Source organism: Phyllobates terribilis, unplaced genomic scaffold (genome assembly GCF_046119375.1).
Source record: "Phyllobates terribilis strain yellow unplaced genomic scaffold, ASM4611937v1 Scaffold_8__6_contigs__length_399053987, whole genome shotgun sequence".
Taxonomy (NCBI): domain Eukaryota; kingdom Metazoa; phylum Chordata; class Amphibia; order Anura; family Dendrobatidae; genus Phyllobates; species Phyllobates terribilis.
The window spans coordinates 346,418,123-346,433,041 of record NW_027362768.1 but is presented as its reverse complement, the minus strand read 5'-3'; the positions used below and the strand labels follow the sequence as shown (position 1 = coordinate 346,433,041).

The following is a 14,919-nucleotide window of genomic DNA, read 5'->3' as shown; positions in this document are numbered from 1 at the left end:
CTAAGGCCAGAAGGCCCGGAATAAGGGTGTGTGTGAAGAAAGAAATATTGAAGTGCTAGTGCAAATGTGCCATAAACTCAAGTGGGGTTCCCAATCCCAGTGAGTTAAGGCACCCCAGGGTCACCACTCCTGGGGCACTTCACACTTCGGGCTTTCGATCTTCCCCGGCCCAATGGCATCGATCCTGGGGGGCCATGCTTTCCACCAGATGACTATATTAGCCACCTGGCGTACTAACAAGCGCCTAAACTCCAGTGTGCATAATGTATCAATCTACTAGGGCGGCCAACATCCAAAACCGCCTTTTCGAAAGATACTACACTTGATCTTAGCCAAAAGGCCGAGAAGCGATAACCAGAATTGGTTTCCGACTACGGTGCCACCCAAGGATTCTGAAAAGTCCATTTGTGGAGATGGCCACCTGGACTCCCGTTAAGAAGACATGCTGTCAACCTCTAGATCCCTCACATGCCTGCACTTTTCGGCTTGCTGCTGCTGCAATCCACGCGTTTTAGATCTGCATAACTCCACCTCTTTTAGCACAGTACCTTCAACCCCCGGCTGTTCCCACCCGCCTCAACACCGTTGGAAGGGAGGAGAACCAATTAAGGCGGGGGGGGGGGTGGAACGAGCAGCTGTCTACCCTTAGCAGGAGGGTTGCTGATTAATTACCTCTCCTGCTGCTGCTGCTGCTGCTGGCTGTCCAGCAGCAGACTGAAGGTGGCTGCTGCTGTGCGCAGGTATATAAAGGCTCAGAGCCTATTATGACACGCGCAGCCAGCGTTCCATTGCCACATTCTGTCTACTGCAGGCGGGATACCTGGATGGCTGAATGTCACTGAGAAGCTCACAGAGACCGCCATAAGCAACAGTTTAAAAGAATGCCACAGACTAATCAACCAAACTTTTTGGGTTGGTTTCTCTTTTATAGTCTGCAGGCATTAAATGAAAGAAGTCAGTGTTCCAGCAGAGGGAGACAACGTTTCAGAAAAGGCATTGTAGCAAACCAAAAAAGAAATTTTAAGCGCAGCAGAGTAACCAGCTCACATACCTGTTAGCTCAGGTGAGTTTAAAAGGCTGCTGTTGATAACAAGGGCATTTGCTAAATAGATGGTGTGTGTGCAACAATATACTGAAAGGTCAATTATATTGTGCAGCTTATCTCACCACCTGTAGTTATTTAGGTGAAAGCTCCAAAATGCTTGCCTAATATGTCTGTTTATCCAAAAGGAAGTATAGAGGGAGAGCTAGATAGATAGCATTGCATTACATTACATGGCAATGCAATGCACAGTTGCTGAAGTTGAACCAAAATGAGCTTGTCATCTGGCTTCTGCAACTTTTAACATGAAAAATCCAATGAGGAGAAGAAAAGCAAAGCCAAAGAGTCCATCCCAAAATCCGACAAACAAGCCAAATGAACAAAAAGCACTGAATTCAATTCTTTCTGATTTTAGAAACTGCATTAAAGAAGGGGTGCACCGGTCCTGGAGATACTGCAATACCAGGTCAATGCGTGGAGTGGACAGAGCAAGCTCTTTTTCCATCTCCCTGTTCTAAAAATCCATTTAATATATGGTCCCCAGATAGGGGACGTATCAGATATTAAACTGATAAGAACAGATACTACACTTGATCTTAGCCAAAAGGCCGAGAAGCGATAACCAGAATTGGTTTCCGACTACGGTGCCACCCAAGGATTCTGAAAAGTCCATTTGTGGAGATGGCCACCTGGACTCCCGTTAAGAAGACATGCTGTCAACCTCTAGATCCCTCACATGCCTGCACTTTTCGGCTTGCTGCTGCTGCAATCCACGCGTTTTAGATCTGCATAACTCCACCTCTTTTAGCACAGTACCCTCAACCCCCGGCTGTTCCCACCCGCCTCAACACCGTTGGAAGGGAGGAGAACCAATTAAGGCGGGGGGGGGGGTGGAACGAGCAGCTGTCTACCCTTAGCAGGAGGGTTGCTGATTAATTACCTCTCCTGCTGCTGCTGCTGCTGCTGGCTGTCCAGCAGCAGACTGAAGGTGGCTGCTGCTGTGCGCAGGTATATAAAGGCTCAGAGCCTATTATGACACGCGCAGCCAGCGTTCCATTGCCACATTCCGTCTACTGCAGGCGGGATACCTGGATGGCTGAATGTCACTGAGAAGCTCACAGAGACCGCCATAAGCAACAGTTTAAAAGAATGCCACAGACTAATCAACCAAACTTTTTGGGTTGGTTTCTCTTTTATAGTCTGCAGGCATTAAATGAAAGAATTCAGTGTTCCAGCAGAGGGAGACAACGTTTCAGAAAAGGCATTGTAGCAAACCAAAAAAGAAATTTTAAGCGCAGCAGAGTAACCAGCTCACATACCTGTTAGCTCAGGTGAGTTTAAAAGGCTGCTGTTGATAACAAGGGCATTTGCTAAATAGATGGTGTGTGTGCAACAATATACTGAAAGGTCAATTATATTGTGCAGCTTATCTCACCACCTGTAGTTATTTAGGTGAAAGCTCCAAAATGCTTGCCTAATATGTCTGTTTATCCAAAAGGAAGTATAGAGGGAGAGCTAGATAGATAGCATTGCATTACATTACATGGCAATGCAATGCACAGTTGCTGAAGTTGAACCAAAATGAGCTTGTCATCTGGCTTCTGCAACTTTTAACATGAAAAATCCAATGAGGAGAAGAAAAGCAAAGCCAAAGAGTCCATCCCAAAATCCGACAAACAAGCCAAATGAACAAAAAGCATTGAATTCAATTCTTTCTGATTTTAGAAACTGCATTAAAGAAGGGGTGCACCGGTCCTGGAGATACTGCAATACCAGGTCAATGCGTGGAGTGGACAGAGCAAGCTCTTTTTCCATCTCCCTGTTCTAAAAATCCATTTAATATATGGTCCCCAGATAGGGGACGTATCAGATATTAAACTGATAAGAACAGATACTACACTTGATCTTAGCCAAAAGGCCGAGAAGCGATAACCAGAATTGTTTTCCGACTACGGTGCCACCCAAGGATTCTGAAAAGTCCATTTGTGGAGATGGCCACCTGGACTCCCGTTAAGAAGACATGCTGTCAACCTCTAGATCCCTCACATGCCTGCACTTTTCGGCTTGCTGCTGCTGCAATCCACGCGTTTTAGATCTGCATAACTCCACCTCTTTTAGCACAGTACCCTCAACCCCCGGCTGTTCCCACCCGCCTCAACACCGTTGGAAGGGAGGAGAACCAATTAAGGCGGGGGGGGGGGGGTGGAACGAGCAGCTGTCTACCCTTAGCAGGAGGGTTGCTGATTAATTACCTCTCCTGCTGCTGCTGCTGCTGCTGGCTGTCCAGCAGCAGACTGAAGGTGGCTGCTGCTGTGCGCAGGTATATAAAGGCTCAGAGCCTATTATGACACGCGCAGCCAGCGTTCCATTGCCACATTCCGTCTACTGCAGGCGGGATACCTGGATGGCTGAATGTCACTGAGAAGCTCACAGAGACCGCCATAAGCAACAGTTTAAAAGAATGCCACAGACTAATCAACCAAACTTTTTGGGTTGGTTTCTCTTTTATAGTCTGCAGGCATTAAATGAAAGAAGTCAGTGTTCCAGCAGAGGGAGACAACGTTTCAGAAAAGGCATTGTAGCAAACCAAAAAAGAAATTTTAAGCGCAGCAGAGTAACCAGCTCACATACCTGTTAGCTCAGGTGAGTTTAAAAGGCTGCTGTTGATAACAAGGGCATTTGCTAAATAGATGGTGTGTGTGCAACAATATACTGAAAGGTCAATTATATTGTGCAGCTTATCTCACCACCTGTAGTTATTTAGGTGAAAGCTCCAAAATGCTTGCCTAATATGTCTGTTTATCCAAAAGGAAATATAGAGGGAGAGCTAGATAGATAGCATTGCATTACATTACATGGCAATGCAATGCACAGTTGCTGAAGTTGAACCAAAATGAGCTTGTCATCTGGCTTCTGCAACTTTTAACATGAAAAATCCAATGAGGAGAAGAAAAGCAAAGCCAAAGAGTCCATCCCAAAATCCGAAAAACAAGCCAAATGAACAAAAAGCATTGAATTCAATTCTTTCTGATTTTAGAAACTGCATTAAAGAAGGGGTGCACCGGTCCTGGAGATACTGCAATACCAGGTCAATGCGTGGAGTGGACAGAGCAAGCTCTTTTTCCATCTCCCTGTTCTAAAAATCCATTTAATATATGGTCCCCAGATAGGGGACGTATCAGATATTAAACTGATAAGAACAGATACTACACTTGATCTTAGCCAAAAGGCCGAGAAGCGATAACCAGAATTGGTTTCCGACTACGGTGCCACCCAAGGATTCTGAAAAGTCCATTTGTGGAGATGGCCACCTGGACTCCCGTTAAGAAGACATGCTGTCAACCTCTAGATCCCTCACATGCCTGCACTTTTCGGCTTGCTGCTGCTGCAATCCACGCGTTTTAGATCTGCATAACTCCACCTCTTTTAGCACAGTACCCTCAACCCCCGGCTGTTCCCACCCGCCTCAACACCGTTGGAAGGGAGGAGAACCAATTAAGGCGGGGGGGGGGTGGAACGAGCAGCTGTCTACCCTTAGCAGGAGGGTTGCTGATTAATTACCTCTCCTGCTGCTGCTGCTGCTGGCTGTCCAGCAGCAGACTGAAGGTGGCTGCTGCTGTGCGCAGGTATATAAAGGCTCAGAGCCTATTATGACACGCGCAGCCAGCGTTCCATTGCCACATTCCGTCTACTGCAGGCGGGATACCTGGATGGCTGAATGTCACTGAGAAGCTCACAGAGACCGCCATAAGCAACAGTTTAAAAGAATGCCACAGACTAATCAACCAAACTTTTTGGGTTGGTTTCTCTTTTATAGTCTGCAGGCATTAAATGAAAGAAGTCAGTGTTCCAGCAGAGGGAGACAACGTTTCAGAAAAGGCATTGTAGCAAACCAAAAAAGAAATTTTAAGCGCAAGAAGAGTAACCAGCTCACATACCTGTTAGCTCAGGTGAGTTTAAAAGGCTGCTGTTGATAACAAGGGCATTTGCTAAATAGATGGTGTGTGTGCAACAATATACTGAAAGGTCAATTATATTGTGCAGCTTATCTCACCACCTGTAGTTATTTAGGTGAAAGCTCCAAAATGCTTGCCTAATATGTCTGTTTATCCAAAAGGAAGTATAGAGGGAGAGCTAGATAGATAGCATTGCATTACATTACATGGCAATGCAATGCACAGTTGCTGAAGTTGAACCAAAATGAGCTTGTCATCTGGCTTCTGCAACTTTTAACATGAAAAATCCAATGAGGAGAAGAAAAGCAAAGCCAAAGAGTCCATCCCAAAATCCGACAAACAAGCCAAATGAACAAAAAGCATTGAATTCAATTCTTTCTGATTTTAGAAACTGCATTAAAGAAGGGGTGCACCGGTCCTGGAGATACTGCAATACCAGGTCAATGCGTGGAGTGGACAGAGCAAGCTCTTTTTCCATCTCCCTGTTCTAAAAATCCATTTAATATATGGTCCCCAGATAGGGGACGTATCAGATATTAAACTGATAAGAACAGATACTACACTTGATCTTAGCCAAAAGGCCGAGAAGCGATAACCAGAATTGGTTTCCGACTACGGTGCCACCCAAGGATTCTGAAAAGTCCATTTGTGGAGATGGCCACCTGGACTCCCGTTAAGAAGACATGCTGTCAACCTCTAGATCCCTCACATGCCTGCACTTTTCGGCTTGCTGCTGCTGCAATCCACGCGTTTTAGATCTGCATAACTCCACCTCTTTTAGCACAGTACCCTCAACCCCCGGCTGTTCCCACCCGCCTCAACACCGTTGGAAGGGAGGAGAACCAATTAAGGCGGGGGGGGGGGTGGAACGAGCAGCTGTCTACCCTTAGCAGGAGGGTTGCTGATTAATTACCTCTCCTGCTGCTGCTGCTGCTGCTGGCTGTCCAGCAGCAGACTGAAGGTGGCTGCTGCTGTGCGCAGGTATATAAAGGCTCAGAGCCTATTATGACACGCGCAGCCAGCGTTCCATTGCCACATTCCGTCTACTGCAGGCGGGATACCTGGATGGCTGAATGTCACTGAGAAGCTCACAGAGACCGCCATAAGCAACAGTTTAAAAGAATGCCACAGACTAATCAACCAAACTTTTTGGGTTGGTTTCTCTTTTATAGTCTGCAGGCATTAAATGAAAGAAGTCAGTGTTCCAGCAGAGGGAGACAACGTTTCAGAAAAGGCATTGTAGCAAACCAAAAAAGAAATTTTAAGCGCAGCAGAGTAACCAGCTCACATACCTGTTAGCTCAGGTGAGTTTAAAAGGCTGCTGTTGATAACAAGGGCATTTGCTAAATAGATGGTGTGTGTGCAACAATATACTGAAAGGTCAATTATATTGTGCAGCTTATCTCACCACCTGTAGTTATTTAGGTGAAAGCTCCAAAATGCTTGCCTAATATGTCTGTTTATCCAAAAGGAAGTATAGAGGGAGAGCTAGATAGATAGCATTGCATTACATTACATGGCAATGCAATGCACAGTTGCTGAGATTGAACCAAAATGAGCTTGTCATCTGGCTTCTGCAACTTTTAACATGAAAAATCCAATGAGGAGAAGAAAAGCAAAGCCAAAGAGTCCATCCCAAAATCCGACAAACAAGCCAAATGAACAAAAAGCATTGAATTCAATTCTTTCTGATTTTAGAAACTGCATTAAAGAAGGGGTGCACCGGTCCTGGAGATACTGCAATACCAGGTCAATGCGTGGAGTGGACAGAGCAAGCTCTTTTTCCATCTCCCTGTTCTAAAAATCCATTTAATATATGGTCCCCAGATAGGGGACGTATCAGATATTAAACTGATAAGAACAGATACTACACTTGATCTTAGCCAAAAGGCCGAGAAGCGATAACCAGAATTGGTTTCCGACTACGGTGCCACCCAAGGATTCTGAAAAGTCCATTTGTGGAGATGGCCAACTGGACTCCCGTTAAGAAGACATGCTGTCAACCTCTAGATCCCTCACATGCCTGCACTTTTCGGCTTGCTGCTGCTGCAATCCACGCGTTTTAGATCTGCATAACTCCACCTCTTTTAGCACAGTACCCTCAACCCCCGGCTGTTCCCACCCGCCTCAACACCGTTGGAAGGGAGGAGAACCAATTAAGGCGGGGAGGGGGGTGGAACGAGCAGCTGTCTACCCTTAGCAGGAGGGTTGCTGATTAATTACCTCTCCTGCTGCTGCTGCTGCTGCTGGCTGTCCAGCAGCAGACTGAAGGTGGCTGCTGCTGTGCGCAGGTATATAAAGGCTCAGAGCCTATTATGACACGCGCAGCCAGCGTTCCATTGCCACATTCCGTCTACTGCAGGCGGGATACCTGGATGGCTGAATGTCACTGAGAAGCTCACAGAGACCGCCATAAGCAACAGTTTAAAAGAATGCCACAGACTAATCAACCAAACTTTTTGGGTTGGTTTCTCTTTTATAGTCTGCAGGCATTAAATGAAAGAAGTCAGTGTTCCAGAAGAGGGAGACAACGTTTCAGAAAAGGCATTGTAGCAAACCAAAAAAGAAATTTTAAGCGCAGCAGAGTAACCAGCTCACATACCTGTTAGCTCAGGTGAGTTTAAAAGGCTGCTGTTGGTAACAAGGGCATTTGCTAAATAGATGGTGTGTGTGCAACAATATACTGAAAGGTCAATTATATTGTGCAGCTTATCTCACCACCTGTAGTTATTTAGGTGAAAGCTCCAAAATGCTTGCCTAATATGTCTGTTTATCCAAAAGGAAGTATAGAGGGAGAGCTAGATAGATAGCATTGCATTACATTACATGGCAATGCAATGCACAGTTGCTGAAGTTGAACCAAAATGAGCTTGTCATCTGGCTTCTGCAACTTTTAACATGAAAAATCCAATGAGGAGAAGAAAAGCAAAGCCAAAGAGTCCATCCCAAAATCCGACAAACAAGCCAAATGAACAAAAAGCATTGAATTCAATTCTTTCTGATTTTAGAAACTGCATTAAAGAAGGGGTGCACAGGTCCTGGAGATACTGCAATACCAGGTCAATGCGTGGAGTGGACAGAGCAAGCTCTTTTTCCATCTCCCTGTTCTAAAAATCCATTTAATATATGGTCCCCAGATAGGGGACGTATCAGATATTAAACTGATAAGAACAGATACTACACTTGATCTTAGCCAAAAGGCCGAGAAGCGATAACCAGAATTGGTTTCCGACTACGGTGCCACCCAAGGATTCTGAAAAGTCCATTTGTGGAGATGGCCACCTGGACTCCCGTTAAGAAGACATGCTGTCAACCTCTAGATCCCTCACATGCCTGCACTTTTCGGCTTGCTGCTGCTGCAATCCACGCGTTTTAGATCTGCATAACTCCACCTCTTTTAGCACAGTACCCTCAACCCCCGGCTGTTCCCACCCGCCTCAACACCGTTGGAAGGGAGGAGAACCAATTAAGGCGGGGGGGGGGTGGAACGAGCAGCTGTCTACCCTTAGCAGGAGGGTTGCTGATTAATTACCTCTCCTGCTGCTGCTGCTGCTGGCTGTCCAGCAGCAGACTGAAGGTGGCTGCTGCTGTGCGCAGGTATATAAAGGCTCAGAGCCTATTATGACACGCGCAGCCAGCGTTCCATTGCCACATTCCGTCTACTGCAGGCGGGATACCTGGATGGCTGAATGTCACTGAGAAGCTCACAGAGACCGCCATAAGCAACAGTTTAAAAGAATGCCACAGACTAATCAACCAAACTTTTTGGGTTGGTTTCTCTTTTATAGTCTGCAGGCATTAAATGAAAGAAGTCAGTGTTCCAGCAGAGGGAGACAACGTTTCAGAAAAGGCATTGTAGCAAACCAAAAAAGAAATTTTAAGCGCAGCAGAGTAACCAGCTCACATACCTGTTAGCTCAGGTGAGTTTAAAAGGCTGCTGTTGATAACAAGGGCATTTGCTAAATAGATGGTGTGTGTGCAACAATATACTGAAAGGTCAATTATATTGTGCAGCTTATCTCACCACCTGTAGTTATTTAGGTGAAAGCTCCAAAATGCTTGCCTAATATGTCTGTTTATCCAAAAGGAAGTATAGAGGGAGAGCTAGATAGATAGCATTGCATTACATTACATGGCAATGCAATGCACAGTTGCTGAAGTTGAACCAAAATGAGCTTGTCATCTGGCTTCTGCAACTTTTAACATGAAAAATCCAATGAGGAGAAGAAAAGCAAAGCCAAAGAGTCCATCCCAAAATCCGACAAACAAGCCAAATGAACAAAAAGCATTGAATTCAATTCTTTCTGATTTTAGAAACTGCATTAAAGAAGGGGTGCACCGGTCCTGGAGATACTGCAATACCAGGTCAATGCGTGGAGTGGACAGAGCAAGCTCTTTTTCCATCTCCCTGTTCTAAAAATCCATTTAATATATGGTCCCCAGATAGGGGACGTATCAGATATTAAACTGATAAGAACAGATACTACACTTGATCTTAGCCAAAAGGCCGAGAAGCGATAACCAGAATTGGTTTCCGACTACGGTGCCACCCAAGGATTCTGAAAAGTCCATTTGTGGAGATGGCCACCTGGACTCCCGTTAAGAAGACATGCTGTCAACCTCTAGATCCCTCACATGCCTGCACTTTTCGGCTTGCTGCTGCTGCAATCCACGCGTTTTAGATCTGCATAACTCCACCTCTTTTAGCACAGTACCCTCAACCCCCGGCTGTTCCCACCCGCCTCAACACCGTTGGAAGGGAGGAGAACCAATTAAGGCGGGGGGGGGGTGGAACGAGCAGCTGTCTACCCTTAGCAGGAGGGTTGCTGATTAATTACCTCTCCTGCTGCTGCTGCTGGCTGTCCAGCAGCAGACTGAAGGTGGCTGCTGCTGTGCGCAGGTATATAAAGGCTCAGAGCCTATTATGACACGCGCAGCCAGCGTTCCATTGCCACATTCCGTCTACTGCAGGCGGGATACCTGGATGGCTGAATGTCACTGAGAAGCTCACAGAGACCGCCATAAGCAACAGTTTAAAAGAATGCCACAGACTAATCAACCAAACTTTTTGGGTTGGTTTCTCTTTTACAGTCTGCAGGCATTAAATGAAAGAAGTCAGTGTTCCAGCAGAGGGAGACAATGTTTCAGAAAAGGCATTGTAGCAAACCAAAAAAGAAATTTTAAGCGCAGCAGAGTAACCAGCTCACATACCTGTTAGCTCAGGTGAGTTTAAAAGGCTGCTGTTGATAACAAGGGCATTTGCTAAATAGATGGTGTGTGTGCAACAATATACTGAAAGGTCAATTATATTGTGCAGCTTATCTCACCACCTGTAGTTATTTAGGTGAAAGCTCCAAAATGCTTGCCTAATATGTCTGTTTATCCAAAAGGAAGTATAGAGGGAGAGCTAGATAGATAGCATTGCATTACATTACATGGCAATGCAATGCACAGTTGCTGAAGTTGAACCAAAATGAGCTTGTCATCTGGCTTCTGCAACTTTTAACATGAAAAATCCAATGAGGAGAAGAAAAGCAAAGCCAAAGAGTCCATCCCAAAATCCGACAAACAAGCCAAATGAACAAAAAGCATTGAATTCAATTCTTTCTGATTTTAGAAACTGCATTAAAGAAGGGGTGCACCGGTCCTGGAGATACTGCAATACCAGGTCAATGCGTGGAGTGGACAGAGCAAGCTCTTTTTCCATCTCCCTGTTCTAAAAATCCATTTAATATATGGTCCCCAGATAGGGGACGTATCAGATATTAAACTGATAAGAACAGATACTACACTTGATCTTAGCCAAAAGGCCGAGAAGCGATAACCAGAATTGGTTTCCGACTACGGTGCCACCCAAGGATTCTGAAAAGTCCATTTGTGGAGATGGCCACCTGGACTCCCGTTAAGAAGACATGCTGTCAACCTCTAGATCCCTCACATGCCTGCACTTTTCGGCTTGCTGCTGCTGCAATCCACGCGTTTTAGATCTGCATAACTCCACCTCTTTTAGCACAGTACCCTCAACCCCCGGCTGTTCCCACCCGCCTCAACACCGTTGGAAGGGAGGAGAACCAATTAAGGCGGGGGGGGGGTGGAACGAGCAGCTGTCTACCCTTAGCAGGAGGGTTGCTGATTAATTACCTCTCCTGCTGCTGCTGCTGCTGCTGGCTGTCCAGCAGCAGACTGAAGGTGGCTGCTGCTGTGCGTAGGTATATAAAGGCTCAGAGCCTATTATGACACGCGCAGCCAGCGTTCCATTGCCACATTCCGTCTACTGCAGTCGGGATACCTGGATGGCTGAATGTCACTGAGAAGCTCACAGAGACCGCCATAAGCAACAGTTTAAAAGAATGCCACAGACTAATCAACCAAACTTTTTGGGTTGGTTTCTCTTTTATAGTCTGCAGGCATTAAATGAAAGAAGTCAATGTTCCAGCAGAGGGAGACAACGTTTCAGAAAAGGCATTGTAGCAAACCAAAAAAGAAATTTTAAGCGCAGCAGAGTAACCAGCTCACATACCTGTTAGCTCAGGTGAGTTTAAAAGGCTGCTGTTGATAACAAGGGCATTTGCTAAATAGATGGTGTGTGTGCAACAATGTACTGAAAGGTCAATTATATTGTGCAGCTTATCTCACCACCTGTAGTTATTTAGGTGAAAGCTCCAAAATGCTTGCCTAATATGTCTGTTTATCCAAAAGGAAGTATAGAGGGAGAGCTAGATAGATAGCATTGCATTACATTACATGGCAATGCAATGCACAGTTGCTGAAGTTGAACCAAAATGAGCTTGTCATCTGGCTTCTGCAACTTTTAACATGAAAAATCCAATGAGGAGAAGAAAAGCAAAGCCAAAGAGTCCATCCCAAAATCCGACAAACAAGCCAAATGAACAAAAAGCATTGAATTCAATTCTTTCTGATTTTAGAAACTGCATTAAAGAAGGGGTGCACCGGTCCTGGAGATACTGCAATACCAGGTCAATGCGTGGAGTGGACAGAGCAAGCTCTTTTTCCATCTCCCTGTTCTAAAAATCCATTTAATATATGGTCCCCAGATAGGGGACGTATCAGGTATTAAACTGATAAGAACAGATACTACACTTGATCTTAGCCAAAAGGCCGAGAAGCGATAACCAGAATTGGTTTCCGACTACGGTGCCACCCAAGGATTCTGAAAAGTCCATTTGTGGAGATGGCCACCTGGACTCCCGTTAAGAAGACATGCTGTCAACCTCTAGATCCCTCACATGCCTGCACTTTTCGGCTTGCTGCTGCTGCAATCCACGCGTTTTAGATCTGCATAACTCCACCTCTTTTAGCACAGTACCCTCAACCCCCGGCTGTTCCCACCCGCCTCAACACCGTTGGAAGGGAGGAGAACCAATTAAGGCGGGGGGGGGGGTGGAACGAGCAGCTGTCTACCCTTAGCAGGAGGGTTGCTGATTAATTACCTCTCCTGCTGCTGCTGCTGCTGCTGGCTGTCCAGCAGCAGACTGAAGGTGGCTGCTGCTGTGCGCAGGTATATAAAGGCTCAGAGCCTATTATGACACGCGCAGCCAGCGTTCCATTGCCACATTCCGTCTACTGCAGGCGGGATACCTGGATGGCTGAATGTCACTGAGAAGCTCACAGAGACCGCCATAAGCAACAGTTTAAAAGAATGCCACAGACTAATCAACCAAACGTTTTGGGTTGGTTTCTCTTTTATAGTCTGCAGGCATTAAATGAAAGAAGTCAGTGTTCCAGCAGAGGGAGACAACGTTTCAGAAAAGGCATTGTAGCAAACCAAAAAAGAAATTTTAAGCGCAGCAGAGTAACCAGCTCACATACCTGTTAGCTCAGGTGAGTTTAAAAGGCTGCTGTTGATAACAAGGGCATTTGCTAAATAGATGGTGTGTGTGCAACAATATACTGAAAGGTCAATTATATTGTGCAGCTTATCTCACCACCTGTAGTTATTTAGGTGAAAGCTCCAAAATGCTTGCCTAATATGTCTGTTTATCCAAAAGGAAGTATAGAGGGAGAGCTAGATAGATAGCATTGCATTACATTACATGGCAATGCAATGCACAGTTGCTGAAGTTGAACCAAAATGAGCTTGTCATCTGGCTTCTGCAACTTTTAACATGAAAAATCCAATGAGGAGAAGAAAAGCAAAGCCAAAGAGTCCATCCCAAAATCCGACAAACAAGCCAAATGAACAAAAAGCATTGAATTCAATTCTTTCTGATTTTAGAAACTGCATTAAAGAAGGGGTGCACCGGTCCTGGAGATACTGCAATACCAGGTCAATGCGTGGAGTGGACAGAGCAAGCTCTTTTTCCATCTCCCTGTTCTAAAAATCCATTTAATATATGGTCCCCAGATAGGGGACGTATCAGATATTAAACTGATAAGAACAGATACTACACTTGATCTTAGCCAAAAGGCCGAGAAGCGATAACCAGAATTGGTTTCCGACTACGGTGCCACCCAAGGATTCTGAAAAGTCCATTTGTGGAGATGGCCACCTGGACTCCCGTTAAGAAGACATGCTGTCAACCTCTAGATCCCTCACATGCCTGCACTTTTCGGCTTGCTGCTGCTGCAATCCACGCGTTTTAGATCTGCATAACTCCACCTCTTTTAGCACAGTACCCTCAACCCCCGGCTGTTCCCACCCGCCTCAACACCGTTGGAAGGGAGGAGAACCAATTAAGGCGGGGGGGGGGGGTGGAACGAGCAGCTGTCTACCCTTAGCAGGAGGGTTGCTGATTAATTACCTCTCCTGCTGCTGCTGCTGCTGCTGGCTGTCCAGCAGCAGACTGAAGGTGGCTGCTGCTGTGCGCAGGTATATAAAGGCTCAGAGCCTATTATGACACGCGCAGCCAGCGTTCCATTGCCACATTCCGTCTACTGCAGGCGGGATACCTGGATGGCTGAATGTCACTGAGAAGCTCACAGAGACCGCCATAAGCAACAGTTTAAAAGAATGCCACAGACTAATCAACCAAACTTTTTGGGTTGGTTTCTCTTTTATAGTCTGCAGGCATTAAATGAAAGAAGTCAGTGTTCCAGCAGAGGGAGACAACGTTTCAGAAAAGGCATTGTAGCAAACCAAAAAAGAAATTTTAAGCGCAGCAGAGTAACCAGCTCACATACCTGTTAGCTCAGGTGAGTTTAAAAGGCTGCTGTTGATAACAAGGGCATTTGCTAAATAGATGGTGTGTGTGCAACAATATACTGAAAGGTCAATTATATTGTGCAGCTTATCTCACCACCTGTAGTTATTTAGGTGAAAGCTCCAAAATGCTTGCCTAATATGTCTGTTTATCCAAAAGGAAGTATAGAGGGAGAGCTAGATAGATAGCATTGCATCACATTACATGGCAATGCAATGCACAGTTGCTGAAGTTGAACCAAAATGAGCTTGTCATCTGGCTTCTGCAACTTTTAACATGAAAAATCCAATGAGGAGAAGAAAAGCAAAGCCAAAGAGTCCATCCCAAAATCCGACAAACAAGCCAAATGAACAAAAAGCATTGAATTCAATTCTTTCTGATTTTAGAAACTGCATTAAAGAAGGGGTGCACCGGTCCTGGAGATACTGCAATACCAGGTCAATGCGTGGAGTGGACAGAGCAAGCTCTTTTTCCATCTCCCTGTTCTAAAAATCCATTTAATATATGGTCCCCAGATAGGGGACGTATCAGATATTAAACTGATAAGAACAGATACTACACTTGATCTTAGCCAAAAGGCCGAGAAGCGATAACCAGAATTGGTTTCCGACTACGGTGCCACCCAAGGATTCTGAAAAGTCCATTTGTGGAGATGGCCACCTGGACTCCCGTTAAGAAGACATGCTGTCAACCTCTAGATCCCTCACATGCCTGCACTTTTCGGCTTGCTGCTGCTGCAATCCACGCGTTTTAGATCTGC

The 14,919-nt window shown here is 45.5% G+C and overlaps 11 non-coding genes and 1 pseudogene across 11 annotated transcripts; all 12 read right to left on the bottom strand.

Annotated features, from left to right (window-relative positions):
- Positions 1-260: 260 nt before the first annotated feature.
- On the bottom strand, positions 261-352 carry LOC141160414 (U2 spliceosomal RNA; annotated as a pseudogene).
- Positions 353-1,471: 1,119 nt separating this feature from the next.
- Positions 1,472-1,662, bottom strand: LOC141157984 (U2 spliceosomal RNA). Its single transcript, XR_012248022.1, has one exon. It is a non-coding gene; the product is annotated as a U2 spliceosomal RNA (small nuclear RNA).
- A 1,119-nt stretch (positions 1,663-2,781) lies between these two features.
- On the bottom strand, positions 2,782-2,972 carry LOC141157983 (U2 spliceosomal RNA). Its single transcript, XR_012248021.1, has one exon. It is a non-coding gene; the product is annotated as a U2 spliceosomal RNA (small nuclear RNA).
- A 1,121-nt stretch (positions 2,973-4,093) lies between these two features.
- LOC141157981 (U2 spliceosomal RNA) lies at positions 4,094-4,284 on the bottom strand. The gene has a single exon (XR_012248019.1). It is a non-coding gene; the product is annotated as a U2 spliceosomal RNA (small nuclear RNA).
- Positions 4,285-5,400: 1,116 nt separating this feature from the next.
- LOC141157980 (U2 spliceosomal RNA) lies at positions 5,401-5,591 on the bottom strand. Its single transcript, XR_012248018.1, has one exon. It is a non-coding gene; the product is annotated as a U2 spliceosomal RNA (small nuclear RNA).
- Positions 5,592-6,710: 1,119 nt separating this feature from the next.
- Positions 6,711-6,901, bottom strand: LOC141157979 (U2 spliceosomal RNA). Its single transcript, XR_012248017.1, has one exon. It is a non-coding gene; the product is annotated as a U2 spliceosomal RNA (small nuclear RNA).
- A 1,119-nt stretch (positions 6,902-8,020) lies between these two features.
- LOC141159638 (U2 spliceosomal RNA) lies at positions 8,021-8,211 on the bottom strand. The gene has a single exon (XR_012249641.1). It is a non-coding gene; the product is annotated as a U2 spliceosomal RNA (small nuclear RNA).
- A 1,115-nt stretch (positions 8,212-9,326) lies between these two features.
- LOC141157978 (U2 spliceosomal RNA) lies at positions 9,327-9,517 on the bottom strand. The gene has a single exon (XR_012248016.1). It is a non-coding gene; the product is annotated as a U2 spliceosomal RNA (small nuclear RNA).
- Positions 9,518-10,629: 1,112 nt separating this feature from the next.
- On the bottom strand, positions 10,630-10,820 carry LOC141157977 (U2 spliceosomal RNA). The gene has a single exon (XR_012248015.1). It is a non-coding gene; the product is annotated as a U2 spliceosomal RNA (small nuclear RNA).
- A 1,118-nt stretch (positions 10,821-11,938) lies between these two features.
- On the bottom strand, positions 11,939-12,129 carry LOC141159562 (U2 spliceosomal RNA). Its single transcript, XR_012249566.1, has one exon. It is a non-coding gene; the product is annotated as a U2 spliceosomal RNA (small nuclear RNA).
- A 1,119-nt stretch (positions 12,130-13,248) lies between these two features.
- LOC141157976 (U2 spliceosomal RNA) lies at positions 13,249-13,439 on the bottom strand. The gene has a single exon (XR_012248014.1). It is a non-coding gene; the product is annotated as a U2 spliceosomal RNA (small nuclear RNA).
- A 1,120-nt stretch (positions 13,440-14,559) lies between these two features.
- Positions 14,560-14,750, bottom strand: LOC141157975 (U2 spliceosomal RNA). Its single transcript, XR_012248013.1, has one exon. It is a non-coding gene; the product is annotated as a U2 spliceosomal RNA (small nuclear RNA).
- Positions 14,751-14,919: the final 169 nt, after the last annotated feature.